We start from the raw sequence: 6,195 nt of genomic DNA on the forward strand, positions 1-6,195 counted from the left end.
CTAAAGTTCCATGTTGCCATTGGCTTAGTTTGTGTTGAGTACAAGTTGTGTATTACGTACGTAATACATTTTCCCATAACAACAATGTCAACATCAATAGCTCCTCTAGGTTAGATTGGGTTAGGCAAGATTAGCCCCCCCCCCCCCCCCCGCCCTGCCGTGAGGGACTTCCGACGCCCTGGTGGAAGGTAAAGCCTCGGTCATCTATACCTTACACATGTTATAAACGGGGTATAGACGGTGTGATGAGGTATAAATATGTTACATGTACCTCAACCCTGATTTACACCTCTTGTATACCGTTGTGCGAAGTTTGAGGTATTGGACACCTTGTACCTTTTCTATACCCTCCAAAGTATAGATTTGGAGCAGTAAGTATAAGGAAGGTACAATAGCCCACTATTGTAGCTTTTTTTCTTTTTCTTTTTTGTAACGGCTAAAGATATACAATACCGTTACCACGTACTCGAGTCGTGGGAGGGTACACAAACGTAAGAAGCAAAATGGGAGAAGTTCCCATAATGAGGAGTAAACTCTATCAGGAACGGGCTTCCCGCTTATAGACCAGTTTGCGCGCATGAAGTCACGCTCTTGAGGTAGCGCTGTAGTCAGCAGATCGTCCGCTTGGTGCGGGTAACACAGTCATCAATTGGAGCGATTGGAGTGATCGTTTTCATGCAGAGTGGGCATGCCGCAAAACCGTGTATCTTTCGGGTACACAACCCGATAAAGAAAGGGTGGCGAAATCAGTTTTCATCAGTTTCCGCGCAACGCAGAACGAAGAAATCGTTTGATTGTGAATCGTTTTGATCAGTTAAACAGAAATATTCCCTGACCTCATCCCTATGAGATTCCCTCACCATACCTGTGTACACTCTAAAAAAAAAAGGGTGCACTTTAACTCCTTTCCTTGCCACATATATAACACCCTTTTGGACAGTACAATTACTCTCAAAAAGGGTGTCTCCTCACCCCCTCAAGGGAGTAGCATAACACCCTTTTTGAGAGCAATTGTACTCTCCAAAAGGGTGTTATATATGTGGCAAGGAAAGGAGTTAAAGTACACTCTTTTTTAAGAGTGTACAAATAAGTGACGCTCATATGAATTGGTGCACGGTAGCAAATCAGCGCTGTTTTCAGAAACGCCCCGATCAAACAGCTCGCTTAAGGTGAAGTAATGGACCTTTTCCATGTTCGCGTCGCCCCTGGCGGCGGAATGTAGAACGTCGTGTCTCTCCCCACAATAATGGTGACGCTTTACGAACTGGCACGTACGTTGCGTGGGAAAGTAGCAAGAGAAGATTGGAAGAAGAATGCGGAAAGAGTGAAAGCGCATTGTACTCATTACCAGACCTCAAACGTCCGCGCAACCTTGAAACCGATTATCTCCCCACAATGAACATGACAGTCGCCTTCAGGTGGGCTCATGGTGATGTTTTCCGCTCAAAAATGGCGGACTCAAGGGCTGGGCATGCGCATACGCGTTGTCGGAAATGGTCCATTGTGTGCTTCCAGTGACTTGCATGCTTGCATAGTATCAGTAGTGAACTGGCTCGGCGAAAATATTAGGTAAACTACAATGCGATTGTGATCGACGGCAAGTTTATGTCTGGGCTGTCCAGTTGTCGATGTGTCGATGTGCAAAGGGATCGTCATGTTGCATACCGTTCATGGATCGTGCTTGCGGAAAGCATTCGCACGCTGCGTTCTGTGTGTTTTACCCACACCAACCCTGCGCATGCGCAGGTGGCGCCTCTTGTTTGTAAACAGTAAAGTGGTCTATAGTATTTTTTTTCGTGCATTCGCTTTTTTTAGTATTCTGCGGAAGTTACAACTAAAGAACACAGATTTAAGAACATAATGCAACTGCTGTATTATAAACAACTGGCTACATTATTTATTGAATACAACATGAAACTGTAGATTTTGAATATAACGATAAAGTTAACACTACATACAGTTGCAACGGAAAATGTAGCGGAATCATGATGTCAATATTCCCAAACTTTAATGATACCAAAATTACATGAAAAGCGAAAAGAATCGTGTTATCCTTTTATCGGAGCCAAATCAACAGCCGGTTCTGCTCGGAGCGATCGTGCATCATGTAAGTGCACCTACCTTTTGGGCAATATCTGAACAAAAAGTTGAGCGTATAAGGGGCACGGTTTTATAAGGTACACACACACTGTACCTTATAACACTTCCATGTACTTTATAAATTTCCATGTCGAAGGTACTCACAAAAAGTATTTACGAGTAAGTTAAGGTACTGACTACTGCGCAAAAAAAGAAATAACTGATAGGGTATGAATGCCCAATCCCGAAAAGTATTTAAGATAGAGTATTAGATACTAAAAGTAACACGTTACTTTCAAGATACTTTGACGTCACAGTTGGAATTCGCTGTCAAAGAAATACGAAGAGAGTGAAGTTGAAATTGGCATTATATTACCAAAAGCTTTGTTAGCTGACAGGAACAACTGGTCTTCGAAATTATTAAGCCTGCCCCCAATTTGTTAAACACATTATTCCCAATAGTGAACAGGCCAATACTACAAGTGCGAAGGGATGCTCTCCAGCAACGGCAGAATTTACTGTCGTTTTTCACTGACATAAAAAGTTATTAGTATTTTACGTGCCCTCTCACTCTACGGCTTTCTGCACGGGTCTTCTATCTTGCCTGATAGGGGTCTCAGTCGTTTACCCCCCCCCCCCCCCGCCACATATCTTTCAGGACCAGACATCGCCTCATGCATGCTTCCAAACCCGAGGCGCTGCACGCTACCACTTCCCAAAGGGGACGTGGGTGTCCCGAATGTCTCAGACGCTAGAACGTATGTACAGCACAAAGCGCATTGCAGAGACGCAAAAGATAAGCTTTAGCTCCATCTCCGTGTCAAGAGAAGTTTCTTCCAAGCAAATGGAAAATGAGTAGAAGTTATTGGAAAAAAGGATTTAAGTTAGATTTCTAAATACTGACATTTGAAAGTATTTTCAAGATACTAAGTTACTTCCATTAGCCATCCGGGAAGGGAACAGCCTTCCAGAGTCGCTAGTCATCCTTACTGACCACACCACATCTTTAAACGGGAACTTGCCAGATTGTTTGCTTGAGCTTGAATGTTCCTAACCTTACTTATCTGTACCGTGTTCTCTAATTTTATATTGTATAACTTATTATGCACCGTGTGTTCAGTTGATTGTGTTTGCTAGGACTACTCACGTTTATACAGTACAGTGTTCCATTGCCGTGCTTTTGTTTAGTGCTTTCTCTCTCTCCTTTTTTTTTGTTAACTCAACCATGTTGATGCCCCCCCCCCCCCTCATGTAACGCCCGCAAGAGCATTTGAGGTATAAGCATAAATAAATAAATAAATACTCGCAAAATTATTTAAGATGTCTAGCTACTCAAGTTGCTGGGCAAGTCTCTATAGGAGGCGGTCGACTTTGTGGAGACCCGTACTTTATATGCAACGCGAAAATTCGTTGGTGTACCTTATATTTATCGGGTACAGCTTCATATAAGGTACGTTATGAGTGCAAACTTTAGAGTGCATTATGTGTTTTGCACATGTTATGTTACTAATGTTGCAGCTTGTACTTAGCTTGCATCTGAAATATTAGGGAGGCTTCTCGGCTAACCATGGCTGACAAAAATCGTGTAGGAGGCAGATGGATCACTGGCACGACGGGTAGACGATATAAAGCAATCAAAATGATGTACGGTATGCGTATATGTGCTACCGGCGAAGCATGAAAGACAGTCATTCTATAAACTGCACATACATTCTATAGAATGCCTAGATCTTTCTGGCAAAGTATGAATTCTCGATGCCTGGTGAACGTCTTTCATAGTGCGCCTATGCATTCTATACAGTGCCTAGGCATTCTGCACAGTGACAAAGCCTCTTTCTGCAAATTATTATCATTTTTCCTCAGGAGTATACTGAATGTTCCTCAATGAAAGTTGATATTTCAGTGATTAGTAATCATCGACCCTGAGTGTCCCGGAAGGAAACGCATGTTTTGTTTTATGATAACCTCTTTTTGAGAGTCTCTCCTTGAAAACCGAAAGCTATCGAATGTGCTGTTCGATGCACCTTTGAAAGTGTAATGCATTCTTAGGGCTGCGAGGAAGATCAACACTCCTTTAAAAAATGACAAATGTCATTGCATTTCCCCCTAAGTAAGCACAAGGTCAACACGTAAAGTGTGACAATAGCAACGACAGCGTACATCTACTTAATGCAGCACGGAAGACTTGAGTGGCACTTGCAGTTGCATTGCATCTTGTTCTTCACAGAAGAATATTACCTATCAGGCACTTGTTTCTGCACGCACACTACACAAATCCCTGCACACTTCCAGTGGCCTGAGAAGTTGCGACTGATCTTAGGGGTATTGTTTGTCTAGGAACGTCGTCGACTTGCAGCAAGGGTTTCGGGCACACTGTGAACTGAGATAAAGTTGCCCGAGGATTCCATTAGCAGTATCCAATTGATACAATCCATTTTCGGTCACCTCCATCACAACGGCGAGCACGTTACGGGATTCGCCCCGTCCTTTGTCGACATCCGGGATGGCTACACGAACAGTAGCCTCAACAGAGGCGGGAGAAAATTTCTTATCAGAGTCCGCCAACATCGTCTTCGTTTTGACGTTCAAGGTTCAATTGACATTCGCTCCTTCCTTCAACTGCATGACCCATCTTAAAGGAGAGACGGCATAACAGAACGCCTGCAATGTGGAAGATAAGAACTGCCGTTGAAAATAGACCGATCTGTGTGACGCACCTTTGCTCCATAACTTTCTGCTTCCTCGCCAACACTCAGGTTATGTCCGCAAATGGAATGGACGTTCCTGCCGCTTTCGCTACAAGTGTGAGCTCCAGTGGTCCCTTTAGAACAAACACAGCAAACCATTCCACGGTAATCTGATAGGGTTGAGCTCCCATCATCAGTGGAAGTATAGGAATCTGTCTCAGCAGTGGAACGAGAAGGAAACAACAACAACAACAACAACATTCATCATTCGAGATGATGAATGGGGAGTTTCATTGACAGGGGTGATAGGCTACCCCAATGCCGGTGGTGATGTGGGGAAATGAAATAATGAGCCCTTTCACAATGAGGATCGAAGTCCGATGATGTCCAAAAAGGTCAAAAGACCGAGAAGGATCTGGCTCTGGATCTCTTCATCTGCGTCCTCTTCAGTTGCCCTTACGCTATTATAACCCTCTGTTGAGAAAAGGAAGATGACGAGAATGAGGTCATCGCTCGGTTTTTCTATTTCTCCGACCGTTCATTTCGCGGTTGTTATCCGATGCGGCCCAGGTGGGGTGTTTCCTTCCTTTCGTAACACTCTCTGCAATTCTTTTTCACTCTGCGCGTGCTGTAAAAGCTCTTGGGGTATAGAATAAGTTGTGAGGCCGATCTTTACTTTGCAGTCGAAGAGAGCCTTCTTACGGTGTCCTCTTGATACCGGAATGAAGGGTCGTGTTTTCTATAACCCGGAGGAAGCGTAATCCCTCGCTCCAGTTGGTAGTCTTCTCATCTTATACCCCTGTCACACGGCAAACCGAATGTCATTCCCAGCGAATGACAATCGCACCGAATGTCATTCGTTTGTCTTACATCGAGCTACACGAAGAAACAGAACGTCATTCGCAAATGATGTCAGTGTCGATAATTAAGACACCGGGGCATAACATCTGAAGCATTATACAGGTACATTAGTTATATTTTCATTTGTTTTGGTCGAAACTAGCGAAACATTAAATTATTTCGCAGAACCGTTGCCTTTTCAAAGACACCTAATTGGCTAAGTACTACAAACAAAGCCAACTAAGAAGCCTATCTGCACCGCACTTGGCAACGTGGCGACTGGGAATGAGGGTCGTTCTCCGAAAAACAGTGTTCAGCCTTCCTTCCTTCGCGTCGAAAGTTATCAAATTCGTGATAAAATATTGGAGTACAAACTTTTCAACTTTTAACTTTACAACTTTTCATTCGTCTTTCGTTTGTTAGAACGGTTTATCGTTGTTGTTTTTGATACCACTCTACTGCGATGGTACGTTGTCTGTGCGAGAGGGAAAAGCGAATGAGTTCCCCGAACACATTCGCTGTGCGAATATCATTCGCATGTATTGCCATTTGATTTCACCGTGTGACACGAAACGAATGTCATTGAGTG

Source organism: Ornithodoros turicata, chromosome 1 (genome assembly GCF_037126465.1).
Source record: "Ornithodoros turicata isolate Travis chromosome 1, ASM3712646v1, whole genome shotgun sequence".
In the NCBI taxonomy this organism is placed as follows: Eukaryota; Metazoa; Arthropoda; class Arachnida; order Ixodida; family Argasidae; genus Ornithodoros; species Ornithodoros turicata.